This window comes from Haliaeetus leucocephalus, unplaced genomic scaffold (genome assembly GCF_000737465.1).
Source record: "Haliaeetus leucocephalus isolate CR32 unplaced genomic scaffold, Haliaeetus_leucocephalus-4.0 Scaffold555, whole genome shotgun sequence".
Taxonomy (NCBI): domain Eukaryota; kingdom Metazoa; phylum Chordata; class Aves; order Accipitriformes; family Accipitridae; genus Haliaeetus; species Haliaeetus leucocephalus.
Window position 1 is genome coordinate 9,882,122 of NW_010972991.1, and position 249 is coordinate 9,882,370.

The 249-nt window shown below is 79.9% G+C and overlaps 1 protein-coding gene across 1 annotated transcript in view; it reads right to left on the reverse strand.

The window, feature by feature from the left end:
- The window catches only part of MED30 (mediator complex subunit 30), a 20,284-nt gene extending 20,041 nt beyond the window's left edge, over positions 1 to 243 (reverse strand). Inside the window, exon 1 of the mRNA XM_010576977.1 lies at positions 114 to 243. The gene's annotated coding sequence lies outside the window, so the exon portion shown is untranslated. The remainder of the gene's footprint in view (positions 1 to 113) is intronic.
- Between the last annotated feature and the right edge of the window lie 6 nt (positions 244 to 249).

A 249-nucleotide genomic window follows, 5' to 3' on the forward strand; every position in this document is an offset into this window, starting at 1 on the left:
CTCCCGCCTGGGTCCCCGCCCCCCGCCGGGGCTGCAGGCCCCTCCCGGACGAGCAGGCCCACCGGGTGCCTCCCCGGCTAGTCACGGCCGCCCGAGGAGCCGCGCGGAGTTACCGGGACGGGGCGCGACATCAGCTCCGCTCCCCCTGACCGCAGCGGGGCAGTCCCCGGCAGGCTGGGGGGGGCGGGAGGGGGAGGAGGGCCCGCTCCGAGCTCCGTGGGGACGCCCGGTTGGTAACGGGAGCGGCGC